General features: G+C 40.6%; 1 long non-coding RNA gene across 1 annotated transcript in view; it reads left to right on the top strand.

Annotated features, from left to right (window-relative positions):
- The first annotated feature begins 709 nt into the window (after positions 1-709).
- Positions 710-6,812, top strand: part of LOC118498340 — a 24,759-nt gene continuing 18,656 nt past the window's right edge. Inside the window, exon 1 of the long non-coding RNA XR_004900836.1 lies at positions 710-3,756. This is a non-coding gene — a long non-coding RNA (uncharacterized LOC118498340). The remainder of the gene's footprint in view (positions 3,757-6,812) is intronic.

Here is a 6,812-nt window from a genome sequence, read left to right as displayed (position 1 = left end):
CGGCTACAACTATTGTGCTTGAGTGTAGTAGAGCTGATACGGGGGTTGGACCTTCTATGGCAGAGGGGAGTCAGGGGTGTAATCCAAATTGGGCTGATTTGCCTACTGCTGCGAGTAATAAGCCTGCTAGGGGGAGGGAGGGAGTTAGTGAATTAAGAAGGAAGATCTGTTGGAGTTCTCACGTGTTGGAGTTAATGAGGAATCATGCTATGGCTAGGATGAAGCCGACATCTCCAATGCGATTGTAGAGGATTGCTTGCAGAGCTGCTGTGTTGGCGTCTGCTCGGCCGTACCATCAGCCGATGAGTAGGAAGGATATAATACCTACTCCTTCTCAGCCGATGAACAGTTGAAAGAGGTTATTGGCCGTTACTAGAATTAGCATTGTAATTAAAAATATTAAAAGGTATTTAAAGAATCGGTTGATGTTTGGGTCTGCGTGTATGTATCATATTGAGAATTCTAGGATAGACCAAGTTACAAATAATGCTACTGGTATAAATAGTATTGAGAAGAAGTCTAGTTTGAAGCTAAGGAATAGTTTGAAGGTGTGTAGAGTGATTCAGTGTCAATTGGAAATGATTGTTTCCTGTCCGGAATAAATGAATATGATTGCGGGGATTATACTGAGGAAAAAGGAGTAGGAAACTGTATTTTTAACATAGTATGGATAGTTGGGAGTATTTTGGGGTTTTAGGATTGTTATGAGGATCGGTAGAGTTAGAATGGTTAGAGATAGGATGATAGTGGAGGAGAATAGATTTATTACTTTTATTTGGAGTTGCACCAATTTTTTGGTTCCTAAGACCAATGGATAACTACCATCCTTTAAAAGTGCGGAAGAGCCGTGCTGTTAGGTACGGGAGCATAGAGTTAGCAGTTCTTGCATACTTTTCCGGTAAGTAAGAAGGTTTAGTTTCTGTTGTTAGATTCACAATCTAATGTTTTTGTTAAACTATACTTACAGTATGGAGTACCTAGGATAATTTTAGGGTTTATGGAGAGGAGTAGGAGAGGGAGAATGTGCATGGTTATGAGGGTATTTTCTCGTGTATAAGAAGGGAGGATATTGTTAACGTGGGGGGTGAGATTGCCTCGTTGGGTTATAATGAGTATATATAGAGAGTACAGGGCTGTAATGGTGATGTTTAATCCTAGAAGGATTAGAGAAAGATTGGATCATGAAAATATTGATATTACTACGAATAGTTCTCCGATTAAGTTAATGGTTGGCGGTAGAGCCAGGTTGGTAAGGCTTGCTAGTAGTCATCAGGTTGCTATAAGGGGAAGGAGTATTTGTAGGCCTCGAGCTAGAATTATTGTTCGGCTGTGGATTCGTTCGTAATTTGAGTTGGCCAGACAGAAAAGTATGGAGGAAGTTAGGCCATGGGCGATTATTAATGCTGTTGCTCCTATAAAGCTTCAGGGAGTTTGGATAAGAATGGCCACGATGACTAAGGCTATGTGGCTTACTGAGGAGTAGGCAATGAGAGATTTAAGGTCTGTTTGACGTAAGCAGATGGAGCTGGTTATAATTATTCCTCATAGGGAAAGTATTATGAATGGGTAAGCTATAAATTCGGTGAGTGGGGTGAGTAAAATCGTGATGCGTAGTATGCCGTAGCCTCCCAGTTTTAGAAGAATTGCTGCAAGAACTATTGAACCTGCGATGGGAGCCTCTACGTGAGCTTTTGGTAGTCAAAGGTGGAGGCCATATAATGGTATTTTTACTATGAAGGCTAGTATGCATGCTAGTCATAGTAGGGGGGTGCTTCAGGAAGTAGGAAGGGGGTCTAGTCATTGTTGTATTAGGAGAAAGTTCAGTGAGCCTGTAGTGTTTTGTACGTATACTAAGGCAATTAGTAGGGGGAGTGATCCTACTAATGTATAGAATAGGAAGTAAAGGCCCGCATTTAGACGTTCTGCTTGGTTTCCTCATCGTGTAATAATAATTAGGGTTGGGAGTAAGGTAGCTTCAAATAGGATGTAGAATATGATAAGTTCTGTGGCGGTGAAAGTTATAATTAGAAATGTTTGAAGTGAGATTAATATAGTAAGATAGAGTTTTTTTCGGGATGGAGTTTCGTTAGATAAGTGGAATTGACTGGCGATAATTATTAAGGGCAGTAGCCATATTGTTAGTATAAGTAGTGGGGTGGATAGAGCGTCGGAAAAGAATATTGTGGATAAGTTGAGACTGTTGTCGGCGAATTGATTTATGAGAGGAAATCATAGGATGCTAATTATCAGACTGTGGGTTGTAGTATTGATTCAGATTATTTTTGGTTTGGAGAATCAGGTAAGGGGGATGAGCATGATAGTGGGTAGAATGATTTTTAACATTTGAGAAGGTTAAGGTTTTGGACATAATCTGTTCCATAAGTGGTAGATACTATAACTAAGAGGGAGAGACCTAGTGCTGCCTCGCAGGCCGCGAAGACTAGTAAGATAATAGGTAATATGGTTGCTAGTGTGAGGTGGGTGTTTAGGATGGTGATAGTCATTATTACAAATAGGGAAAGTATTATTCCCTCTAGGCATAGGAGGGAAGATATTATATGGGATCGGTACATTAGTAAACCTAATAGGGAAATGGTGAATGCTAAAAGTATATTTATGCAGGTGAGGGACATTAGATAACTATGAGGTTTATCATAATCTAGTGAGTCGAAATCACTTGTTTTGTTTAAACTAATTATCATTATTCGGATCATTCTAGTCCTTCTTGTAATCACTCATATGCTAGGCTAGCAGCTAAGAGGGAGATTAGGATTAGGGCTATAGGAAGTATGGTTTGTAAGTTGTCAGTTTGAGATGCCCATGGTAGGGGTAGAAGAAGGGCAATTTCTAGGTCAAACAGCAGGAATGTAATTGCCACAAGGAAAAATTTTATTGAGAAAGGGAGGCGGGCAGAGCCTAGAGGATCGAAACCGCATTCGTAGGGGCTTGTTTTTTCTGCGTAAGAGTTGGTTTGGGGGAGTCAGAATGCGATAATAACGAGAATCGAGGCTAGGGTTGTGTTTGTTAGGAGGGTGATGGCTATGTTGATTACTCTTTTCCGGATTGTGCCGGAACTAACTGATTGGAAGTCAGTTGTACTGGTTAATACTAAAAGGGTAAGAGCCTCATCAATAGATGGATACGTATAGGAAAAGTCAGACGACGTCTACAAAGTGTCAGTATCAGGCGGCAGCCTCAAATCCAAAGTGGTGATTAGATGTGAAGTGGAATTTTAGTTGTCGCAGGAGACATACGATTAGGAATGTAGATCCAATAATGACATGTAGGCCATGAAATCCAGTTGCCATGAAGAATGTGGAGCCGTATACTCCGTCTGAGATGGTGAAAGGTGTTTCGTAATATTCTGATGCTTGTAGTAAGGTAAAATATAAGCCTAGGGCAATAGTAATAGATAGTGCTTGAATTATATGTTTGCGGTGTCCTTCTATGAGGCTGTGGTGTGCTCAGGTAATGGAAACTCCTGAAGCTAGTAGGACGGATGTGTTAAGAAGGGGGACGTCCAGTGGATTAAGGGGAGTAATGCCTGCTGGAGGTCAATATCCTCCTAATTCGGGGGTTGGGGCCAGGCTTGAATGGTAAAAAGCTCAAAAGAATCCTGAGAAGAAGAAGACTTCTGAGATAATAAATAGGATTATTCCATAACGAAGCCCTTTTTGTACGACTGGTGTGTGATGTCCTTGGAACGTGCCTTCTCGGATAATATCTCGTCATCATTGGTACATGGTTAAGGTATTGGTGAGTAGGCCTAGAGTTAGTAGGGTTGTAGAGTTGAAGTGAAATCACATTACTAGGCCTGAGGTTATTAATAGGGCTGACAGGGCTCCTGTAAGTGGTCAGGGGCTAGGGTTGACTATATGGTAGGCGTGTGTTTGGTGGGTCATTAGGCGTTATCATGTAGATACAGGCTAACTAGTAGTGTAAAGACATATGCTTGGATTAAGGCTACGGCGAATTCTAGAATTGTAAGTAGTACTAGGATTACAAATGTAATGAGGGCGGTGGTTGTGCTAATGTTTATTAATGCAAGTGTTGCTCCCCCGATTAAGTGAATTAACAGGTGACCAGCAGTGATGTTGGCTGTTAGTCGTACGGCTAAGGCTATCGGTTGAATGAACAGGCTGATTGTTTCGATAATAATTAATATAGGGATTAAGGGGAGAGGAGTGCCTTGTGGAAGGAAATGTGCGAGGGAGGCTTTAGTTTTATGGCGGAAGCCTAAGATTACAGTGCCTGCTCACAGGGGAATTGCTATGCCAAGGTTCATTGATAGTTGTGTTGTAGGGGTGAATGAATGAGGCAGCAAGCCTAATAAGTTTGTGGAGCCGATAAATAAGATTAAGGATATTAATATTAAAGCCCATGTTTGGCCTTTACGATTATGGATTGAGAGTATTTGTTTGGACGTTAGATAAATTAGTCATTGTTGAATGGCTACTAGTCGGTTATTAATTAGCCGGTTGGTGGATGGAAATATTATAGTGGGAAATATAATAATCAGTACGACAATGGGAAGTCCTATTATCGTAGGGGTAATGAAAGAGGCGAATAAATTTTCGTTCATTTGTTTTCTCAAGGAGTTAGAGATTTAATGGATTTTGTTGTTTTTGGCCCTGGAGTTGAGTAATAATGGTGGCTAGAGATTTTTAGTTGTATAATAATGAATAGGGTGATTATAGTGGATAGAATTGTGATAAATCATGTTGATGTATCTAATTGGGGCATGTCATTGAGGGAAGATTGATTCCTCCTGTCTTTAACTTAAAAGGTTAATGCTAAATTAGCTTCTCAATGAGATTATAATATAGATGCAGATCATTTCTCAAAACAGTTTAGGGTAACTATCTCAAGAACAATGGGTATAAAGCTATGGTTAGAGCCGCAGATTTCGGAGCATTGACCGTAGTATAGGCCAGGTCGGGTGGACAAGAGAGTTGTTTGGTTAAGTCGACCCGGAATTGCGTCCGTTTTTAGTCCTAGAGATGGGACAGCTCATGAGTGGAGTACATCTTCAGAGGAGATTAGTATGCGGACTGTTATTTCTATAGGAATAACTACTCGGTTGTCGACTTCTAAGAGGCGGAGCCCTCCTGATTTTAGATCAGGTGTAGGGATTATATATGAATCGAAGCATAGTTCCGAATAATCGGTGTATTCGTAGCTTCAATATCACTGGTGGCCTATGGTTTTGATTGTTATAGAGGGGTTATTAATTTCGTCTATTATATATAGGATACGTAGGGATGGGAGGGCGATCGTAATTAGAATAATAGCTGGAAGGATTGTTCAAATGGTTTCTACCTCTTGAGCATCTATTGTGCTTGTGTGGGTTAGACGTGTTGTTAATATAGAAGAGATAAGATATAGGACCAGGGAACTAATTATGAAGACGATTATTAGAGTATGGTCGTGGAAGTGCAGTAATTCTTCCATAATAGGGGAGGTTGCATCTTGGAATCCTAGTTGAAAAGGGTATGCCATAGAGATATACGGGAGTTTCACCTGTAACTCAACTTTGACAAAGTTACGTAATTTTTACTAATATCTCGCTTGTGGAGAAAGACATAATGGTTATGATGTTGGCTTGAAACCGATCTGAGGGGGTTCGATTCCTTCCTTTCTTATTTAGGATTAACATATGCAGGTTCCTCAAATGTATGGTAAGGAGGAGGGCACCCGTGGAGTCACTCAAGATTTGTAGTAGTTAGTTCGGTGACTGAGACTTCTCGTTTAGCTGCAAAGGCCTCTCATACTATAAATACTATTAGTATCACAGCTGTAAGTGAAATAAAGGACCCCATAGAGGATACGGTATTTCAGGTAGTGTATGCATCTGGGTAATCGGAGTATCGTCGAGGTATCCCTGATAAGCCTAGGAAGTGTTGTGGGAAGAAAGTTATATTAACACCTACAAATATTACTAAAAAGTGAATTTTTGCTCACACTGTGTTTAATGTATAACCTGTAAAGAGAGGGAATCAATGTACGAATCCCCCTATGATAGCAAAAACGGCTCCTATAGACAAGACATAGTGGAAATGGGCTACAACGTAATAAGTGTCATGTAATACAATATCCAGAGATGAGTTAGCTAATACGATCCCTGTAAGGCCCCCTACTGTGAAGAGGAAAATGAAACCAAGTGCTCAAAGCATGGCTGGGGATCATTTGATGTTGCCCCCATGTAGAGTGGCTAATCAGCTGAATACTTTTACTCCAGTAGGAATAGCAATAATTATAGTAGCAGATGTAAAGTATGCCCGCGTGTCTACGTCCATTCCGACTGTAAATATATGATGGGCTCACACGATAAAGCCTAGAAATCCAATAGATATTATAGCTCATACTATTCCTATATACCCGAAAGGTTCTTTCTTGCCTGAGTAGTAAGTTACAACATGGGAGATAATCCCAAATCCTGGTAAAATAAGAATATATACTTCGGGGTGACCAAAAAATCAGAATAAATGTTGATATAGGATAGGGTCTCCTCCTCCGGCCGGATCAAAGAATGTGGTATTGAGGTTTCGATCTGTTAGAAGCATGGTAATGCCGGCTGCCAGGACAGGAAGAGATAGTAGCAGAAGGACGGCTGTGATTAGGACAGATCATACAAACAGGGGAGTTTGATATTGGGATAGAGCGGGAGGTTTTATATTAATAATTGTGGTGATAAAGTTGATAGCCCCTAGAATAGAAGAAACCCCTGCTAGGTGTAGGGAGAAGATTGCTAGATCAACAGAGGCCCCTGCGTGTGCAAGATTTCCTGCTAGTGGTGGATAAACTGTTCAAGC

Source organism: Phyllostomus discolor, chromosome 15 (assembly GCF_004126475.2).
Source record: "Phyllostomus discolor isolate MPI-MPIP mPhyDis1 chromosome 15, mPhyDis1.pri.v3, whole genome shotgun sequence".
Lineage (NCBI taxonomy): Eukaryota > Metazoa > Chordata > Mammalia > Chiroptera > Phyllostomidae > Phyllostomus > Phyllostomus discolor.
Note: the sequence above shows the minus strand (reverse complement) of the source record. Positions and strands in the feature narration are given on the sequence as shown.